We start from the raw sequence: 23304 nt of genomic DNA on the forward strand, positions 1-23304 counted from the left end.
CAAAGAATTACTATTGATTGTATACGGCGGGCATTTCTGCTTGTGTGGTTATAAAACTTTTTAAATGTACGTGTGATGCTCAGGTGTATAAGGATGTTCACTTTTCTAATTGGATTTTTTTTCGATTATCGATTTTTTATACCTACCTGATTTATATACATTTTTTATACCTATCTGATATATATATATATATATATATATATATATATATATATATATATATATATATATATATATATTTAAAGTGATGGTTGTGTAGTTCCAACGAGAGAAAAAATGTATATTTAAAAGAGTGTAGCCATCAACAATTGTGGGTTTTTTTTTAAAGGTTTTCATCATATTTTTATTTTAAAATATTTTTATAACGCGTTTCGAGCTTAGGGTTTGCTCTCTTCAGATATTTTCGTAAAAAGTTTTTCTTTAAAATGGGAGTTTGTAGAATTACCTCCGCTGATATTAAATATGTTTTTCAGAGTGATGCGTGTGTTCAGACATTCTGTCTCCAACTGTAAGTGTTCACAGTGTCCGGTCAAAGTTATTTTCAAAGAGTGTTTTTTAGTCCATATGGTGACGGATTTAGGTTTTTTTACGGTTCTTTTTAAAGACTTTCTTTCCCCATGTATAGCATACATTCACACACGATCACATACGCATACATATACTCCCATTTTTTGCGAAAATATATGAAGAGAGCACACCCTAAGCTCGAAACGCGTTATAAAAATATTTTAAAATAAAAATATGATGAAAACCTTTAGAAAAAACCCACAATTGTTGATGGCTACACTCTTTTAAATATATATATATATATATATATATATATATATATATATATATATATATATATATATATATATACGTATATATTCTTATTTCGTATCATTGAGCACTTTCAGTTATAATAAAGTCGGTCAAATTTGTTCATATGCGCAGGTCGTCATATAATGATTAGACGTTAAAAGCATTTAATAAGAATAAATGTTTTATTTCAGCTATTTCTCTCGCGGTTAAGGGTCCTTGTTAATGAAGCCAGACATGACTTATGTTGCCAGGGCCCGAATCTCTCGACTGGTGTTAATCGTGACACTCTGCACTGATGATTCCCGAAAGGACGAAACACTAGTGTTTGTAAGTATTTAATAATTATTACAATCAATTATATATATATATATACATATATATATATATATATATATATATATTGGTATATGGAAATTTACTGTATTACACGAACTCAGTATAATACATACACGTCTATATAAATATATATATATATATATATATATATATATATATATATATATATATATATATATAGACTTGTATGTAATATACTAAGTTCGTGTACTTCAGTAAATTTTCATATACCAATGAGTTTTAAGTCAAAAAGAGTTGACTTAAGGAGTAAGCTACAACATTATCATATTTCATAATTGAGCATTACTATACTGTGAAAGCAAAAACATTGAAACTATTGTAACGTAAAATGAAATACACTTTTTGTTGCCATCACCACCTTTTTTTAAGTCTTGATTTTGCTTTCACAGTATATATATATATATATATATATATATATATATATATATTAGTGAAGGGGCGATTATAAATTTTATAATACCCATTTCAGTTCTATATTGCCGATTCCGATACAAGTACTGATTCCGATACGAGTACCGACTCCGATTTGTATCATTTTTAATTTCTAAACATTTAACAAATTATTTCCTGTATAAAAAAAGCAATCAAGTGACTGCAAACCCACGTGTAATATCTGCATATTTTTTTAAACATAAAAAATTACACTTGAGTGTAGCGCGTATATTACAAGAGTCAGTCTGTCTCGATATTTTCCTCATATGTTTTACTTGTAACTGATTGCAAATTGTATGACAATATGCATATATTTATTTTAAAACCAAGTCAATTTGCCGTCCGTCGTTAATGTTATTTGAAAATTTCATAAACAATTGAAAGGAATCGGCGATAAATATACAACATAAAAAGAAAGTGTAGAAACAAAATAGTTAACAATGCTCGTCTCTATGTCAAGAATGCGTTTCGAGATAATTGTTACAATTTAGAAAACCATACTCAAAACCACGCTTAGTTGCCGACGATAAAATGACCGTGTTCAATACCAGTGATAACAAATACTTGTCTAGTCGTCCGCTTAATTAATGCCACTTTGTTAATGTATTGCGATGGTTTTATTGCTTTTTATTGTATTGTTTATTACCTAAATCCCAATCTCATTAAGGCCTATCCTCGAATGTCTTTTGTCCCCGGTGAGTTGTTACTAATTAGTATAAATGCTAGCTGGATGAGAGATAGTAAATCTTATAACTAACTAGCCTGGGCACTCGGCGTTGCCCGGTTCCTTGGAGGTGTTTGTTGAGCAAAAAAAAAAAAAAAAAAAAAAAGTGGTAGCAAGCAGGCAGGCTCGAACCCGTACTTTGAATGATGATGGAAGAACGTGAAAAAAAACCTCAAAAAACTGAGTCGTTGCCATTGCGTCCAACGCCAAACCGGAGTGGCGAAGGTTTAAATTAAGACTACTCAATCGAAAAGAGGGGATGACTTTCGAAAATATCGGCGAAAAACCGCCCCCTCCTTCTAGGAAAGTGCTCAGTTGAGGGTGACAGAATAATTGTTTTTAGGCAATTTCTCGATATTTGTCGTCCGAGCTCCGTAATTGGAAAAATGTTCACAGCTACTTTTGATCAGGAGGGCAGTCACATAATATTAAGAAATAAAATAAATTAACGCCATTTAGAAATTGAATTTATACTCTGTAAATTGAAATTCACAATAAATTTATTATTCGACAAAGAATATCAGTTAAAAACTTGAATTTATGATTATTGAAAATCATTAATTAGAACAGTGCCATAAATAAATCTTAGGATAAAGAAAACATATTCGGAAATGCTGAAAAGGTTGGGAGTTTTCTGCGTTCAGATGTTGCTTATGGAAATAAAACTAAACGTTAATTTTAGCAACAAATATTTTTGAAATATGCGTTTAGTTTTCTGTTTATTTCAAATGAAAGAGTACTGCCTTATTTGTCGTCGTCAGCATCCAGCATCGTCAACAACGTCTTCATCATCAGCTGCAGCTGTAACAGCAGCAGCAGTAGCAGCAGCCCATAAAGTACAATCTTTTTCCACTTAGAGTTGCAAACTGGTAATGTCAAAACTATCAGGGTAACAAAGGTCTGCTGACAATGAAGGGAATGCCGTCATCAGGATCCGTCATGCTCCGGTCCTTTTTTGTCTCTGCACATAACAAACAAGGATGTGTCAAATCCAGGATTGCAAATAAACAGAATGAGAATGACAACGTTCTTCTTTACCAAACCTTCCTCGACGCCGAATGCAATGACCAGGCATTGTTGTTCACGGTGTTCAGCAATTGTCACATCCCAATTATTACTACATAAGTTGTAGCCGGTTGATTCCACGTAAAATGGTAAAGAGGTAACGAATAACTCTAAACTAAAAGTATTTCTAATTCCTGAAACAACAGAGCGTCAAAATATCGCATACGGTGTCAGGTTTATGTAAAAGCTTTTGCAGGATTGTACAAGGGGTATTTTAAACCATCGTAATTTACTTTCTATGCATATTAGTATTATTAAAACATATCACCTTGATAAATTCTCAATTTCTATCTCAGGTTATTGAAGCATCATTCATATTGTTCTGTAGTATTCTTACTCATATTGGCCTGGAACGACCGCTTATAGTTTAGTAGAAAAAGAACCATCTTCTGCCATGAAACTATGCCTTAAAATGAATCAATTTAATTCTGAGTTTGTACAAATAATTCCATCATCATAAATATTGTTGCTGTAAGTTTCAGAAATAAAAAAATTCTGTTTATTATTCGGCCAGTGTAAAAAAAGATTTTTCGATTTAAAATCTCATTCAATTTGTATAAATAACTCTCAATACATCAAACTGTATAATTTACTCCTTTTGAAATATTAAATACCTTATTTTAAGAATAACTGGATCCTATGGAAATTTTACGGTAGGTTTTAGCCCAATTTGTATACTGTTAATCCTGATACATATGAATTATTTCAAAGTAAGTACTTTTGTTACATTTTAAGGCATAGTTTCTTTCGTATCTCATTTTATCATATTTCTTATGCATTAATAAAACATGACATCGTTCGATAATCATCGAGAAAATTGTTATTGCTGATTGGCTGATGTCGCTAAGGGAAGGAATTCGGAGTTTGTTTATTTTAAAATATATTCTTTAATCAAATTTGATCGTTCCATACAAAGAGCACATTTCGCTTGTTTTCTTAGTAAATTAAATTTCCACAATCTATTAAAGTAAAGCAGTAGATGTATACGTGTGTATGCCTGTCTGTCTGTGTGCAAATATTTAACTAAGAAACTCTTAAACTATTGGTCATATAACACTGAGATTAGCAGAATATAAAAAATTAGCGTGGAATTTCCATAGGGTCTTGTTAAGATTGAGTTAAGGCACTTATTTTTTCAAAAGGAGTAAATTATACAGTTTGACGTATTGACAATTATACAGAATTACATAAAACTTACCGCGGAATTTCCTCAGGGTTCTATGAGTATTCATTAAGTTCGTTATATTGTAGATAGGCCACAATATTTATTATACTCCACTAAGGGTTTTTTATCTGAATATTCATGTTATCAACTTCCAGTAATCGCTTCAAGTGCCCTACTACGGAATTGCGATAGAGCCGTTCAGGCATATTTTGTACGCCAAAGTGATCTTTCGCTGAAGCACCGGCTTTTGAAATCTCGCTTTCCCGACCATTTTTTACATCTTCCGGTAATGTATGGGTGGGGCCAGGAGCAATGCGTAGTATCTGTTTTGATACACCACTTTATTACTTTATCTTTTTTTTTTGTTCTCGGTCGGTAAGGGAGGGATCCTACCACACAGAAGCAATTTTTTTTTTAATCCAGAGTTCCTTTTAGTGGGAGCTGTATTACTCCCACAGTAAAAATGGACATTGTGTCTAACTTTACCGTTGTGGAAAGGAAGGTAAGTGGGTACGGTTATTCTTCTAACTTATGTATAAAACACTATGGAATTTCCACAGGTTTCACATTTACAATAACCTAAGTTACACAGTATAAATCTATTTCATTTACTTTGATAGCAATATTACATTCTATAATCTAAAGTGAAAAGTACATATCAGTATCATATTTTGCTGAGAATGTTCAACATCCTTTTTTGCTAGTAAAGGTCAAATAGCGTTACTTGTTTTTTTTATGTTTTATTCCATGAAGCATTATCTAAAATTCTTTGTCTTTTATTTTACAACGCTTATTTTGTGAACAAATAATAAAAAAGGCGGTTCGGGTCACATCCTGTATAGTGCCAGCCTACTCAGCCCGAATTGTAACGACCTATGTTGAATAATCCCATTATGATCAGAGGTCACATAACGAAGAATCAGTTACCGAAATTTGATTCGTGCTGCTCGAATGAAAAACCAAGTGGCGTGTATAATGGCGTCCTGCAATTTCTTTCTTTTGTAAACAAGCCGAGGAAAAAAATGGACCGCGCCTGTTTTGAACCTGACTTCTGCCTCAACCAACCAACACATTACATGATGTATAAACAATGCTGACTACGACCACACCCCGTCTGTTTTTTTGTTGTGTGTGTGTGTTTTTTAAAGATACTTTTAGCCGTGGTTAAACTTATTAAAAATATTACTATTTAATACCTGCCGTTCCAAATTTCGAATCGCGATACGTTTAGCCACACTAATGACTATAAAATGCGAGGAAGCAGGTCGGATGATGACAAAATACGTAAAACTTTACCCACAAATAAGAAAGATGACGTAAAGTACACAGAAACGCGAACCCCAAAGATAGACCTATATAAAATATATTGAATTTTTATCAAGGTTTTTCAAACTTTATAAAATGCCAAGAATATTTTTAGATTCCAACATTGTATGATAATTCTTTAAGGTTTCAGTTATCTTGGTCGATTTGCATACAGATTCAACTTCCGTTATAAGTGGACTCTCTCTACCGTGCTAGAAAACTACTGACACCTGAAAGTATCATGTACACCTATAAGGCCACCATTCGCCCATGTATGGAGTATTGCTGTCACATTTAGGCTGGTGCATCTGCTATTATTCTCTCGGCCCTAGACAAGGTTCAGAAGAGAGTCGCCAATCTGATAGGCCCTGAACTGGCATCTAAGCTTCAGCCTCTGTCCTATCGACGAAATGTTGCATCCCGCTGCCTGTTCTACAAGTATTTTAGTGGTGAATGCTCTGACGAACTGCAGACACTTGTGCCCCCACGACGTAGACACCCTCAACAAACCTGACAGGAGGCTCTAAATCTCACCCCCACGCCGTAGAGATCCTTAGATGTAAAAGATCTTTCTACACCAGTAGTTTCTTCTCCAGAACCGCTAGACTCTGGAATTCCATTCCAGATCCCTGCTTCCCCAACTGTACTGACATGCAAAAATTCAAGTGTAACGTGAACCGACATCTTGCTGCCCAAATCCGAACATAGGGCTCCAGTAGTTGCTGCCCCTGATAGTAGCCCCCTACACCAAAGTTGCAATGTGCCTTGTTTGGGGTGAAAATGTAAAAAAAAAAAAAAAAGCAAACTTGTATTCACCAGGACTCGTAGTGAATCAATACTCATTTTCTGTCTCCATTAGTAGAATAAGTGCATCTCATACATTAAGAATACAGATTTAGCACTCCGAAGTTCTAAACTAAGTCACAAATATAACTATTAGATGTGACATAGCGACATTCTCGTAAATTTGGTTTGCAATAAGGTTTAAAATATTAACTTTTCTGCTGATCCACCTTGCAGTACTCTCATTTATTTTCTTAAACTTCAATTTCTTGGAAGGTTTTCTGTACGTCGCCATACTTATTATACTTTCTAATGATATCTTCTACTAATTAACAACTTTGTGAATTTTTCGGTAACGTTATCCTCCTTTATGAGGTTCAATGATTCTAATTCTTATCTCTCAGGAAGGTTCTTTCGGTTCTGCCGTTTGTTATCCTTGAATTCAAGAATGTACATAGAAAAGTCAAATGATTAATAGCACCTGGTAAATAATTGTAAGTATTTTTTATATGCTAGTTTATATATATATATATATATATATATATATATATATATATGATGATTGCAACGTCTTGTCAGACGAGTGCTACTCCCTCAGACACTTAAAGTCCATGAGCTCAAAAATGACTTTTTTTTTAGTCCTACCGGTGAATTCACACACTCAAGCAGGCATGACACTGAAGATGGCCCTTGAGATCAATTATTACATGCTTCCAGCATTTCGAATTTTCCATCGCCACAGGACCACTTTTATAGACAAATGCCTGAGGGAGTATCTATACACAGATGATGTTACAGAGTCTTAGCTTTGTACGAAAGCTAAGTCTCTCTCTCGGTTCAAAATGTTGAGATCCATCAACAAGCAAGAACAAGATATCCAGCAACAATTTAACTGCAGATCAGCTTAATGCGGGTACTGGTCTCCCGCTTTATGGTTTTTTAAATCAGAGATTTGCTTCTCCTAGAAAGGATATATATATATATATATATATATATATATATATATATATATATATATATGAATGATAGTTTATGTATATGTATGTTTATTTTTTTATTTGTTTATATATAAAAACTAGCATAAAAATCTAACCTAGATTTAAAATAGGTCCGGACATTAGATATCTACGCTCCCCACATACACAAAAGAACAGGTCAACCGAAGGTTAACTGGGCCTTTGTCCTGTAAGTGCCTGCTCATTGGCTGATTAGGAAGGGTGCGGTGGAAACCATAAGCTGATTTGCTAACTGAAAAACTCAATAGAAAGTGCTTATATAAAAATGCGAGACAACCACAAAATTCTGGCATAAGCTGATGAATCCTAGCGTGGATGAAAAGCGGAATATCCTGTGTAGCTTAATCGTCATATATATTTTATAACTTACTATATATATATATATACTTTTTATAATATATTATAATAATTGTATGTGAAACTATAATTATTATTTAATATATACTTTTCTAAATTTGCTAATTCAAACCCGAGATTTTTGGATCACACTAAATTATTCAAAATGGTTATTGGATTATTCCCATTTCTCCTTACAGCGTAATATTTTATTACTTAATTCATTGACTAGTGAATTATTTGACTGATTTATCTTTATATTTTATTCTGTTTAAAACTCCTTCTCGTTCAAGATAGAAGTTTTTTATACACACATATATATATATATATATATATTTATATATATGTATATATATATATATATATATATATATATATATATATACTAGTAATTAAGCCCAGTTTTGCTCAGGCCCTATGTACTGTTCTTAACTTCATGTGCATATGTATATATTTATGTATATTAAAAAGTTTGACTAATCTTTAGATAACCTACATCTAAAATTACAAGTATTTTAACCCCAAATTGACGGAGGAGTTGGGTAGATTCTACAAAGGTAAACTATTTAAACTTTGACCTCATAGCAGCCAAATTTTCACCCAAAACCTGATTAAAAAGCTTGTTGCATGTCTGAATACCAATTATGTAAAATTGCAAATGTTTAGACCCAAAATTGGTTTAATAGTTTGCTAGGAACCACCAAGGTCAAATCTTTGACCCCCTGGCATCTAAATTCTCGGCTAAAAACCGATTAAAGAGCTTGCACTATATCTGAATACACTTTATGTAAAATTTCAAACGATTAGACCAAAAATTGGTTGAATAATTTTGTAGAGACAGCGGAGGTCAATTTTTAAAAACTTTGACCCCAATGTTCACCTTTTATATTTCCTGTTTTAGGCTCAAATCAAATTAAAAAGTTTGATCCATGTTCAAGGAATCTACATCTAAAATTTCACGTGTATATACCCAAAATTGACATGGTAGTTTGGTAGAGTTTTCAAAGATCAAATCGTTGAATTTGACCCCTTAACAGCCAAATTTATGTCCGAAAACCGATTTAAAAGATTTTCCCGTATGTCAAATCTCGAGTCTGTAGACTGAAAATTTACAGAGTAGTTTTGTAGGGAAATGTACATATACGGACACAAAGACAGGCAGACATTTTCACTTTTATAGATATAAAGATAGATATATTCAAATTTATGCTGACCGGAAAATCATTTTTCACTACTGTTCTTCGATGGAAATTGCATATCTTTGAAAATACATGGGATTAAAATGTTTTTTTTTTAAATTTTAATTCCACATTTAGATTCTAATAAATATTGCAAATTATCCAATTTTTATTTTCGTAATAAATTTATATATATATATATATATATATATATATATATATATATATATATATATGTGTGTGTGTGTGTGTGTGTGTGTGTGTGTGTGTGATGTTTGTTCATCGAGTTCGTGAATACCACGAAAAATCGCTAACGATGCGTGACATTCTTTTGGCAAGAGTTGCGAAACTTCCAAACACATTTCTCCCATGTCGGCACATAGCACATGGCAAATAGACAGTTCAGGACGACTGGATACAATGCCAAGATAAGCAGAGAGCTCATACATCGCCTGATGTGATCATCTGCTGCTGATTAACTTCGATGATCTGACGAGAACCGATGTGTCAACTAGATTATGCCATATATATGATGATGATTGCAACGTCTTGTCAGACGAGTACCTCTCCCTCAGACACTTAAAGTCTATGAACCCAAAAATGATTCCATCGCCACAGGACCATTTTAATAGACAAATGCCTGAGGAAGTTTCTATACACAGATGATGTTACAGAGTCTCTCTCTCGGTTCAAATAGTTGAGATCCAGCAACAAGCAAAATCAAGATAGCCAGCAACAAGTTAAACTGCAAACCAGCTTAATGCGGTTACTGGTCTTCCGCTTTATTTATATATATATATATATATATATATATATATATATATATATACATACATATATATATATATATATATATGTATATATATTTATAATTGTATAAAATACGATTTGTACATATTTTAACACAATTATTAAACTTTACTCATACATTGAGAGCTATGGAAACAAACCTTGGAATGAATATGCATGTTATGATATGGCAATGACTCTTTTATACATACATACATACATACATACATACATACATACATATATATATATATGCATGTATATATGCATATACATCTATACATATATATATATATACATATACATGTATATACATATACACACATATGTATATATGTATATATATATCCATATATATATATATATATATATATATATATATATATATGACTATATCTGTGTCAGTTATCAGTTAAATAAACCGTTTGTCACATGAACAGCCAAATCACTAGCTGCTCAATCAGACACTTCAAAGGCCATTAATAGATCGGTATCGACTTTGCTATTCGCCCTATTCCTCTCATGATTCATTCGGCCATAAACACCAATCGCGTCTTTTTATTGCATCACAAGCACACAACAAACGTGCCTCGATCTGCTAAGAAACGAACCGTCTGATTTAACCGTCCACCGTTACACATGGTCATCCCAGCTAACATTTATGTGCGAATAATAAGCACAACGACATCGCGTCTTTAGACTAGTTGTAAGCATTTTCATCAATGGCGACGCCTTGTATGATTAACGACTTACTTGGTACAAACATGTCCCTTCGTCGTTCCTAATTGCAACCTCTTTCACTTCCCCTATAACTAGGTTAGTATTGGCATCGACTATTTTTGAAGTCCAGTAGTTTGAAACTTACGATGGCTTTATGGAATGGCTGGGTTTTTTTTATTTAGCTTGATAGGATATTTTTATCAAGGTTAATTAGTGTATTTATTATCGAAGCTGAGAACCTAGTCGTAATTGTTATTGAAACGTCATTAATATTTTGCCAAAATTTCCCAAGTGGTATTCCAGTGTAAGTGAATACGATAACTGGATTTAATTAGAATTCATCTTCGCAAATAGCAATGCCATTTTTTTTACCATTACGTCTCTTCTGAAAAAGTATTTATTTGACTAGTATAAACTTAAGAAAAAAGTGGATTTCTTCTACATTAGGTATTTCAGAACACGATTCTTAAATTATTGCTTAGGAATAAGAATTGTTCGTACATCATTATCAATATATATATATATATATATATATATATATATATATATATATATATATATATATATATACATATATGTATATATATATAAAGTAATAAGTAATGAAAATATATATGGTAATTAAGTGCTTAATTGTCATATATGTTTTCTTACTACCTAGCTCTACCTGTGTGTTGAGCACTGTTGAAGTAAGTACTGAATGATTTAGGCATAAAATTATATCTTCCTATAATAATTTATGTGATTACATGAAGTAATCATATATATATATATATATATATATATATATATATATATATATATGTATATATATATATATATATAATTAATAATTATTCATTTATACATAGAGATACTAGACTTTGATGCTTACGAAAATAGCAGTGTAGTGTAACCATTTTTGCCGGTAATGAAATTCGAATCAAGCAACGAAGCCACAGTTCATTCTATTTGCTGATTGCCACGGAAATGAAAGGAAATAAAGAATTACTTAACGCCGCATTTATGCGAATACAAGGACAATATAGAGTGTTCGCACGAGCAGACGTCGTCAACATTGCACAGACGCAAGCTGACTGCCTTAATAATAATTTAGCAGACAGTGACAATTCATGTATAGTCTTAAAAAAGACTTGATAATATATATAAATGTTTAAATTCAACAGCATTTCTTGCGGTTAACGGTAACCGAATGGATTAGGTCCTTGCTAATAAAGCCAAGGATGACTTCTATCATCGGCTTCGAATATATCGACTGCTGTTTATCCTGATACTCTGCACTGATGATTCCCGAAAGGATGAAACACGGGGGAGTGCGTCCAGCTTTGCCAGAACGTAAAACACACTTAAATATGACATTTTATTTTGTGCAGATTTCGTACATATTATTACAAAGTCGTCATTTCAAAAGTAAAAATAAGTATTTAAGTGCCATCAGCTAGAATAAATTTAAAAAAAAAAGCTTTCAAAGATGTTGACGTTTACACTATACCAACGTAACACGCATATGAATTGATTAAAAATTAAAACATAAACTAAGATTAATGTACAAAATTGTTAACGATTTTTACAATTTTCGCCCATTTTTGACCCCTTAAAAACGATTTCAACCGGCTAACGGTCCATAAAAGAACAGCCTGTAAAAAAATCCAATTATTTTTAGGTCTCCACCTGCTGCTCTGCGATTTTTAGTTTCGGAGGATATTGAGTTGTAAAATATGGAGACAGACGAACAGACAGACAGACATATAGTCATTTAGATATTAAATATATGAATTAAAATTTGTTTTTTGAAAAGTAAGCGTTAGGTTGTTGCTAAATTATAGTAAATTAGAGCTCTAATTCAATTACATGTCATATGGACATTAGTAAATGCAGAGAAGAAGTTACAATAAAGTCACATAAAAGACATTTTATTAACGTACGTTTGGTTAAGTCTTCCTTAATCATATAGATATTTTTGATCTTGTTCTCTACATTTAATGATATTGATAGATTTCAGTTTGTTGTAGAATGTTTCAGGGTAATTCCGTTTAGTGAGTTCAGAGAAATATTGAGAAAATCTCATGGAATTAAAAACTTGACCTACCATGTTTGTATGCAATATTTTTTTCATCTAACGCAATCATCATTTGCTATCATTTTAAAGTTTATTACATTTGGGTTATAAACAAAAAAAATACGGTTATGGTTATGTGAGTGAAGAGTGCTTCTCTTATATTTTTAGGATGAAACTTAAAGTCATTTTATTTTCAGCAGACATGATAGACGTTCAAAATATATCACTTTATCTTCGTAACTGTTCGATTTTTGTAGTTAAAAAATAACAGACTTTTGCCTTTTATTGTTAAATTCAAAACGTTAAAAAGTTATGAATACGGAAGTGATATCATTAAATCGAGCAGCCTTTTGTGCTTCAGAACTGATATTTCTACATAACCACCACTATTTTGAATGCACTTTTTTTTCAGAAATTTAATGAGCCATATCTGCTTCTGACGTAATCCATGACGGGGGTTGCTTTCACAGAGTCTCGCACATCAATATCTGCAACAGAGAGATTAATCTTACAGGGTATGATCCAATGCAATTTGCTATCATCCTTGATCTAGAGTGCAAAATAAAATAGGAAACATTTCTTTTTGAACGGCCAAGGTAGAGAAATATTACTTCTTCTAATATTTTCTCTCCACGTTTGGCAGACAAGCTCCCGGTGTCACAAATAGTTGTGAGCTCGCTAGGTTTCTTCTATTTTGCACTATACGTGTACATTGTAAACGTTCAAACCTGTCCGCACACGCAGATATCCACTAAGACACACTTCACCACATAATCATCTCCACGAATATACGTTATTAAGGATCATGTTAGTATCCTAAGGTATCGATTAATTCGCACTAAAACATTCACGGAATTTTCCGATGATAGCGTTTTTATTGCGATCTTTAAAAAAAAAAAAGGCTTAATCGTAATACGAGGACTTCCAATTCGAATTTCGAACTCTTGATAGTACAGCGACCCTTTTTTATTAGTCAATGTTTAACAACTGCATCTGAATTCATAGCTGCCGTAGAAGATTCTACTTGTTTAAATAGTATTGCCGTATGTTGTAAACAAGTGCTTCCCAGCTTCTATTGCATACTCATAAAATCGCATTAAAATTAGTTTATTTACATGAAAATGCAGTAGAATATCAAGGTAACATTACTATCATTGTACAAGATCAAAAGAAATATACTATAGCAAATGTACCTTAGTAGAAAACGCATAGAATTTCAACCTCATATATTTATTGAGGTCCACTCCCGGCCCAATTAAAACTCTAGACGCATTTCAAAAATCCGTAGGCCTTCTTGTGGGCCTGAGAACTCGTCTTGATAAACACCGTTGTAGACGACTCCTAGCACATTAGTTTATGAATCATATACACCTAAGCATATATACATACATGTCCTACATTGACCAAATTAAATCTGTATCCAATCAAGAATATTGAACAGTATATGATAATATTAATAATAGTAATCAAAATACACAATATTGATAAAATGAATATTTTTAAATCATACATAACAGTCATCAACCGATACCTTTTAAAATATAATATAAATCAAAACGGCGCCTCTACTTAGGTTTTCAAATTTAATACAATACTTACCGATCAAGAAAGTAAAAGTTTTAAAGCTTGAATGCGGTAATATATTAAACAAATGGTACGAGTTAATTCAATGATGCGAGCACAGAAATTAATTCAAAGATAGGAAATAGATAAACAGATTCTCATCTAAAATTAGATTTATTTGAAGTTACAAATACGTCATCCAGCTGAAGCATCTTGAAGTAAATGAAAAATATAGAATAAAGATAAACCGATTTAAAACACGTTATAATGCAAACCATATTTTCTTTTCTTATCATAGTATATATTTACTCATAACACTGTGATTTTATACATATTACAAACCCGTGTCCTCTAATATTGTTGCCCTTCGTATGTAGTAACTTATTAGTAAAAAAAATCTACCCGGTTATGGTAAAGAGTGTCTGTTCCTTTTGACGCCTGGATTCTGCTCCGCAGACGGGGCAACGGTGACAAGCAAGATATGATTACTACCAATTAATGATTATCCCCCCCCTCTCGTTAAATATGAAAGTCCTTTTTCTCTCCATGTTAATACTGGTTTTATGTGTCCGCATGACCACATCGAATAATCCAGCCAACTGGATAGCGGATACTGGAAGTTGAAACCAGTAGGCAATATTGACTATAAAAATCTCTTCAAATTAGAATTAATTTAAAAAGTTTCTCATAATAAGCATCATGATTTCGTTATAATATGAAAAAGAAAAGTGGCATGCCTTAAAACCCAACAACAACAACAACAACAAAACTAACCAATCCTCTCTCTTCCTCTCTCCCCCTTTCTCTCTGCTTATATCTCTCTATCTCTCTCTATTTCTACGCCTGTGTCTCATTTTTGCACGTTCTACTCGACATGCTCTCTCTTTATTGTTTTCATTTATTTATTAATTAACTGGTACTCATGTAATGATGTTAGATGTTTCGTTAGTCCTTTAACCCTCTCATCGCCGTCTCCTACTCTCTTTCCTAGGTCATGTCTAATTTAAATTATTCCCGGATTTTACTCGACACGTGGCATGAGCTTAATTAATACCAGCGGCGTTTAAAGTAATGTCGGGGTTTAGCGATTGCCAGGTTTTGAACGATGAAAATCTGCCGTAATGACAAAATGATCAACAATAATTTACTACCTGACCGGCGCTCATAATTTGCCTTTCTCTTTATAATTTATTTATTTGTTCCGAGTGCAAAACTGGCATCGTTATGTCTTAATTGTTGTTTAAAATCTGATCAGCCGCTAATGAGGTGACAATCGAACATTAACTTTATTGACATTTTTTAATGCTGTTTTTTTTTGTTTTGTTTTTTGTTCAACGTTAAATCAGGTTTCCTTCGAGGACCGAACGTAGTAATCTTAACGAATAGATTTACGGACATCATTGAAAGAAGATATAATGTATTTAACCGGAAGTCACATTCTTTAAAAATACTAGTTGGATTACCCATTGTTACCAAGGGACAACTTTACATGCTACGAGAAACGTTAAAAAAATAATGTCTCCTTTTCTTAATTCCGCCCGAATGGATCAGAGGATATTGCAAATCGCATTGTTATGTTTGGGGGGACTTATGTATTATTGCAGATATATACTATTTCAGACTAAAAAACAACGCCTGTGATGGATGTGCGTCAGAAGCAGAGATGCCTCATTGAATGCCAAGAAAATGTGCATTGACAATGGTGAGAACTATGCAGAAAAATAAATTCTGGAATAAGGTAGCTTGATTTAATGGCACTACTCTCGTCTCCGTAGATATTCAACTTTTGGAGTTAAGAAATAGGAAGCATTACTTTGGAAATGACCAGCGTATGCCAATGCGCGCTCCTTGCGACGTTTTACAGCTATTGTTAGACTCTGAGAAACATGCATTGAGAATGATACTGACAATGTAGGAAAATTCAATTTTGTCTTAAAGATATTACGCTTGTCTCCATAGTTCTTCAATTTCGTAGATAAAAAAAAATAGGAGGCTTACTTTTGGAAATGCCCCTCGTACGTTGTATTTTGTATATTAGGTGTGTTTACATCCGGCTTCCTATGAAAATGTGTAAAAAATTATTATTTACGAAATCGGTATGATATCAGAAACCCATATAACGTTAGATTAAATATTTTTTAAAAATATTCACTTATCCATCGAATACATTCAAGACGCCATTTAAAATGTAAATGAAAGTGGGAGAAGGTTATTTTTTATATTGCGCAGTATTTTTAATATTGTGCAGTATTTTTGTTACATGATAATGGCTGTCCCCTTTTCATGTATGTATAAAAAAAGAGATTTTGTAAAAATGAAAATGAAATAGAATAGACGAAATTCGAACCTCGTAATTAAGGTTTGGAAATAGATTACGATAGAGAATTAGCAAATGGAATGTAAAACAAACCATTGTTAAGCTTAGAGATATAACAGTTTTAAGAAGAGAATGTACATTGTCAATTCTGTTTTTAACATATTGGAAATATAGGTTACTGAGAATATAGGTTAAAATTCCTTTGTAAACAAAAGAAAAAGTTTTGGACACGCATTTCCAGAACACGTGAAAGAAGACACATGTTTTAACATGTGTATGACGTCATGGAAAATGGGAAGTTCTCGATATAGTTAGAAACTTTAGAGTTAAGCGAAGAGAAGCAGGGAGATAGAAAAAACAAAACAAAGCCATACTTGATAAGAATAACCATGCGGAAAGAGACGATCAGGACACTTTTGGGACGAAGGGAGTCGTCCATTTCGAGGGAGGTGGAAACCTCTAGTTTGCGGCATATGGGTGGCTGGAAAGTAGCTGATGTGAATCATATGTAAAGACCCTACACCCAAAAAGTAAATGCCAAGAAGATCAGAAATGTTCTGATCTTATAAAAATATAATAATTGTGAAGTCGACCGAGGAGGGTTGACTGAAAGATATTTTTTTAGCCTGATCTTTCCTAGCTGTGTAGGTGTGTAAATGTAGAAAACAAAAATGTACTAAATTTAAAAATGCATATTTTTTTTTGTGAAATATGGAAGGGAAGGATGTTACATGATAAGGGCTGTCCCCTTTTCATGTAAGTATAAAAAAGAGAGATTTAGTTAAAAGGAAAATGAAATAGAATAGACGAAATTCGAACCTCGTAATTAAGGTTTAGAAATAGATTACGATAGAGAATTAGCAAATGGAATGTAAAACAAACAATTGTTAAGCTTAGAGATAAAATAGTTTAAAGAAAAATATGTGCATTGTCAATTCTGTTATGAAAATTCAATCGAAAGAATGCAACTACAAGATAATTTAATAAACATGTTTGTAACCTATTGTAAAATATAGGTTACTGGGAATATAGGTTAAAATTCCTTTTGTAAACAAAGGAAAAAGTTTTGGACACGCATTTCCAGAACACGTGAAAGAAGACATGTTTTAACATGTGTATGACGTCATGGAAAATGGGAAGTTTTCGATATAGTTAGACACTTTAGAGTTAAGCGAAGAGAAACTGAGGGAGAGTCAGAGAGAGTTTGAGGACGACAGACGATAGTCTGCAGCTGGGATTCCAACGTCTAGAAGCGAGACGGTCTCTTTTGAAATTAGAATGTGAAGCTTTGCATTCTTGATGATGAAAACCATGCCGGGTCGGGAGAAGAAATCAACCCATCATGTGTTTTTATAAACGTCGTCTTTGTGTTGTAATTCTACCAAAAGGTAAAGTGAAAATTGTTATATATGTCTTATGTATATCATGCGGTTTAAAATGTCTTTACATACACATCTTACATACACAATATGAACACTAAGACTGTCTCAACAATGTCTCCTCACTCTAAGAGCTTCTATTACACTTCTAAGTATGAACATTTTATATATATGAATATCTTCATAACACGAACAACAACATCTCTCTCTCTGAGTCTTTCAACATCACTCTAAGACACAACAACAAACTCTCAATAAGACTCTCTAAGACTCACTCTTAATAAGCCTCCTAAATATAACATTTTTAATATTGTGCAGTATTTTTTATATTGTGCAGTATTTTTTATATTGTGCAGTATTTTAATATTGTGCTGTATTTTTTATATTGTGCAGTATTTTTTATATTGTGCAGTATTTTAATATTGTGCAGTATTTTTTATATTGTGCAGTATTTTTTATATTGTGCAGTATTTTAATATTGTGCAGTATTTTTAATATTGTACAGTAATTTTTAATATTGTACAGTAATTTTTAATATTGTACAGTATTTTTAATATTGTACAGTATTTTTAACATTGTGCAGTATTTTAAATACTGTACAGTATTTTGAATATTGTGCAGTATTTTGAATATTGTGAAGTATGTTGTAATTAGTATAGGCACCGCCAAAACTGGGGAGGGGGCAGGTAATATTTTTTGACGGACCGTCTTTTTAAAAATCTACCAAAAGTCAGGTAAGTATGCAATCAAGACAAAATTTCCAGTGATTATTAAGAGAAGAATAAACTTTATTACATTGTACTTATTTTTCATAAACGATATATATATATATATATATATATATATATATATATATATATATATATATATATATCTATATATATTTGCATACAAACCCCCCTTATTATGAGGGGGTTCCAAATATGCGTAATTAATCATCTGAAACTGAACAAAACATTGCCTTGTTGGAAGAGACAGAATTATAGATTAAAAAAACAAAATATCAGAAATTCGATTGTGTTTAATTCTCCCGCTTTGGAGTTTTGAAGTGTGAAATTCAGTGAATATGTTAAGTAAAATAATTAATTTAAGTTAAGCAAAACAAAAACATTTTTTTAATATTTATACGAAAAAAGCCATTTAAAAAATCTTTGATAAATAAATTAACAATTTTTTTAGCGAGCCGAATAATGCATAACCATTATTTAACAGGGCATGCTTTGAAGAATCGATACAAAAAAATCGACAAATATTGTGCCCTTTGTGTTAAAAAATAGCATCATTTTTTCGATCCAGTTTGGAAACGTTTGCCGCCTTTCGACTACGGTGGACCAAATATTTTTTATTCTGCTTTAAATTGCCTCCCCACCATTTTGGGGAGCCTGACCCCCACACACATACACATTAAAAACCAAACTGATACAAATGGTCACGCATCAGGTACTGGCCATCCTCAGCGTTAATAATACATTGAAATTTTCGTCACTGAAAAATAAGTTGTTTTTTTTTTTGGCCTGTTTGGTCTTCGGTAGTTTGCTTTTTATCAAGTACGAATGTAAATATTGTCTAAAATTGACGCGAAGTAACTGGTTGCCTATATGAATAAGTGGAATTATTTGAAATCCAGGTACGTATATTAAAATATTTTTGCATATTCTCATAGAAAATCACCCGAAATCTTAGTTAGACAAGAAATAAACAAATTAATTCTTTAAAAACCCTTTTAAAAACTATTTATATATGTTTTTTGTGCAAGACAAAAAATGTCAATTGTTAACTTTTGGGGAAAATTTAACAGTTAAAATTTAATTAAAAATAGTAGAAAAATATTTAGATTATTCTGCTTCCTATATGATAATATTCAGGGTTTTATCTTTCTGGAAAATAAAAGATACTCAGAAATAATGGATTTTAATAAATGTAATTTCGTTTTAAAAAACAATAAAACTTGATTTTTCGGTCATTTTTGGCGGTGTCTAAGTTAGTATGACTGAATCATGTAATAATAAGCGATATCCTAAAATAATTTTACTACCAAGCGAGTGAAACGGTGATGGGAGGAAATTGGGGTAATTTAATAGATAGAAAGTGATAATATTAACTACCTTCTTTTCGGGACTACGTATTTGAGAGAAACACTTACTTCAGAATAAATGTATACATTTTTAAACGGGAGTGAAATTAACGCATCGTATGTTATAACACGCATAAGGAATTACTTTAAATTATGCGAGTAAAAGGTTCCCTTAGAAAGTAATGTTATTTTCCTATTAAAACTGTAGGTATAGGCAAAATCTGAGATCATTTTTAATACGTAGGTGATTAGCTCTATTAAATCTAAAATATTTATAAAAAAAATATGTATATATCATTTGATCTTATGTTTTCTTTAGATATTATTTGAAATCATATTTTCCATATTTCCGAAATTCCAATGTTTACTACAGTCCCACAACACATAAGAAAGGTACTTACTCTGTGTGAGTATGAAGAGCTGAATATTGCAACGGAGAAATCTAATTAAAAAAATCCTGATCTTTTGAAGAGAAAGTGCACAAAGAGATAAAGGATGCTTTGAAAGGAATCATCATTAACAAAACGTAAGATGCATTCTAGAAATACAGCTAGCCGAATCACAAGTGATTTTCGGCAAATACATCAGATAGTTGTTGCTTATCTTAGACGATTTATGGTTTCCATTATTTAAGATCAAGGTGTGTCAGCAAAAACACTCTGAAATGTTGTCCAAAAAGACATTAGATAATAATCATAGGTTGAGAGTAACGTCCCTTACATGTCTGAAATTTTAATTAAAATGCGAGCTAAGCCAAACCACGCAGTGCTAAGGGAACGCATAAATACATGTTTACATGACGTCTAAGAGTTGCCCTCCTAGCTCATCAAATCTCAAGCTTTCGTGCAATTTATAGAATTTAGTTGGGCAAAAGGTAAACTTATATATATAGAAAACAAAACTTCCAGATATATTTATTTATTTATTTGTTTATTTATTTATTTGTTTATTTATTTGTGTATTTATTTGTTTGTTTATTTATTTATTTATTTGTTTATTTATTTGTTTATTTATTTGTTTATTAATTTATTTATTTGTTTGTCTATTTATTTGTTTATTAATTTATTTATTTATTTGTTTATTTATTTAATTTATTTATTACTTTATTTGTTTATTTATTTATTTGTTTATTTATTTATTTATTTTTTGTTTATTTATTTATTTATTTGTTTATTTATTTGTTTATTTATTTATTTATTTGTGGAGTGTTCTCCTTATCTTCATGATTGTTGTTTCACGACGTTTCGGTCAAATATTCCTCTAACCTTCGTCAGGTAGTTAACCGCTACGGTATAGCGATGCTGAGTCTCTTAACTGTATCCTGACTAATTACTATCTTTCATAGCTGTTGTTGTCTCGCCACGATTTGGCCAACTAATCCACTGACCGGCTCTGGATAGAATTGAAACCGCTATCTTCAGACAATGTTTACCTGAAACTGTAGAGATTCAACGACTTTATCCACTGCGTCACGGGTCCCGAGGCTCAGCATATCTATTCCGTCACGGTTAACCACCTGACGAAGGTCAGAGGAATAGTTGGCCGGAACTTCGTGAGACAACTATGAAGATGAAGATAACAGTGCGCAAATAAATAGATAAACGTACAAATTACTCATCCTAAAGGATTCCAATAATAAAAAAAATAACACCCAGGGCTAGAGCAATGTCCAACATGTACAATCATAATCCTAGCGTTAAAACGATGCTGTTATCGCATAAAAGATATTATCGAAACAGTAGAACATTTAATCAAAACAATTAGATAATTCTATGACGCTCAAATCCCTTTTCCGTGGAATAACTATTATAACTACATAAACGCATCTTACTTAATATTAAAATAGCTCTAGAATATATATGCCTATCGAGCTGATTATATATCTACATTACAACGAGCACTGTTTTCTTTTATTTATATATATATATATATATATATATATATACGATGCTATATTGTTCAATTGTGTTTTAAAATCTTTTAGATTTCTTTAAGTAGTTCTATTTCCTAGAATAACAAATATATTTGGGATAATTTGCATGAAATAAATTGCTTAGAAGAAAAGAGAGAAACGTTTTTTTATGCATTTATACTTGTAAATGGAATTGACAAAAGGGACAGCAACGGTATCCATTATGGAACTTCGTCTTAAGGAAAGCATGATAAATTTGGTATTTTCAAAAAAGTTGAACTCACTTACATATTAATTTTTATAGATAGACACATATAATCATATATATATATATATATATATATATATATATATATGATTATATGCATATACGTATATATAATCATATATGCATGCATATGTTATATATATATATATATATATATATATATATATATATAACTCTACATAATGTACCGATTTGCGTGTGTATGTGTCAATGTCTATGGCTATGTATGTACACAAATTATCTCAATTGAAATTTATATTCAATACGGATTTTTCGACTGATATAGCAATTTCTCCGTTCGTTTCCACTCCATCATTTTGTCATATTAATATTGATTTTTATTTTCAAATTTATTTTAAAAAATGTATTAAATTATATATATATATATATATATATATATATATATATATATATATATATATATATATATGAATGTATATATATATATATATATATATATATATGAATGTATGTATACAGATATATATCTAAGTTCTGTGTTCTTATATATATATATATATATATATATATATATATATATATATATATATATATATATATATATATGCAATTTATCTCAATTCATTGAATGAAACCTTCACTAAACGTTTTTAAGGTGGATGAACATATATAGAAATGTTTTTAGTTCTGTTCTGTCGTTTAAAACTTTTATGAGATACGTATAAACGCACTCGGCCATTCATATATATATATATATATGTGTGTATGTGTGTGTGTGTGTGTGTGTTATATGAATTTACAGATATATAAATATACACACACATACATAGGTATGGATGCGTGAGTTTATTAGTACATTAAAAACACGCACACACACACGTATATATATATATATATATATATATATATATGTGTGTGTGTGTGTGTGTGTGTGTGTGTGTGTGTGAAGGGCTACACACGCGCGTTTGTCAATATATTAATGTGTCCATTAATAAGAAAATGCAACTCTTTATTTACTCTTAATATACGCCGTCCGCACATCGCTGTTCCTTTAACTTTTTAGCGCATGCGTTCTTGGCACCTGCCATCCTGATTCTTTC

At 31.6% G+C, this 23304-nt stretch overlaps 1 long non-coding RNA gene across 2 annotated transcripts in view; it reads left to right on the forward strand.

Annotated features, from left to right (window-relative positions):
* LOC145284530 (uncharacterized) overlaps window positions 1-23304 on the forward strand; it is a 566565-nt gene that overhangs the window by 163949 nt on the left and 379312 nt on the right. Inside the window, exon 2 of one of the 2 annotated variants that reach the window (XR_013868859.1) lies at window positions 993-1128. This is a non-coding gene — a long non-coding RNA (uncharacterized LOC145284530). Of the gene's footprint in view, window positions 1-992; window positions 1129-23304 lie in introns of those variants that run through there. The other variant, XR_013868858.1, reaches the window with a different exon arrangement.

Source organism: Euprymna scolopes, chromosome 9 (genome assembly GCF_053919585.1).
Source record: "Euprymna scolopes isolate OS-2025 chromosome 9, ASM5391958v1, whole genome shotgun sequence".
Lineage (NCBI taxonomy): Eukaryota > Metazoa > Mollusca > Cephalopoda > Sepiida > Sepiolidae > Euprymna > Euprymna scolopes.